This window comes from Anarrhichthys ocellatus, unplaced genomic scaffold, assembly GCF_004355925.1.
Source record: "Anarrhichthys ocellatus isolate YVR2014 unplaced genomic scaffold, GSC_Weel_1.0 scaffold137, whole genome shotgun sequence".
NCBI lineage: Eukaryota > Metazoa > Chordata > Actinopteri > Perciformes > Anarhichadidae > Anarrhichthys > Anarrhichthys ocellatus.
Genome location: NW_022280167.1, coordinates 376,585 through 377,144, shown reverse-complemented (window position 1 = coordinate 377,144; position 560 = coordinate 376,585). Strand labels below are relative to the sequence as shown.

Genomic DNA, 560 nt, shown 5'->3' with positions numbered 1-560 from the left:
GGGGGGGCTAACACACAAAATAATGCATGTCTCACACACACAGTAAAGTGATGGCCTGTAAGGCCCCGATGATTAACGTTTGGCTGCAGGCACAGAGCTGTGTGTGTGTGTGTGTGTGTGCGTGTGCGTGCGTGTGCGTGCGTGTGCGTGCGCCAGAGACGGTTGGGGAACAATGCATCACATCTTCCATAATTGAAATGTGATGGAGAGAAGGAAGGAAGGAGGAATAAGTGGAAGGAGAGGCTCTGTGGCTCCTCCTCTCCTGCCACCTGTCCTCTACGCTCTCACTTCCTCCTCCCTCTCTCTCTCCTTTTTGTTCCCCTCATATCACCTGCTCCTCTGAATTTTCCTCGCATTCCTTCAAATGCTCTCGCTCTCTCTCTCCCCCCTTCACTGTGTGTCTCAGTGGGATCTGCACATTCTAATATGTTCTGCTTGAATGCCCCTAACGGACAAACAGACACACAGTTTCTCACACCCACTAGCTCACTTTCATAGACGCCATGACACACTTCTCTCTCTCTCTCTCTCTCTCTCTCTCTCTCTCTCTCTCTCTCTCT

General features: G+C 51.1%; 1 protein-coding gene across 1 annotated transcript in view; it reads left to right on the top strand.

Moving 5' to 3' along the window:
• Nucleotides 1-560, top strand: part of rab2a (RAB2A, member RAS oncogene family) — a 22,737-nt gene that overhangs the window by 21,928 nt on the left and 249 nt on the right. The gene's annotated exons all lie outside the window — the stretch shown is intronic.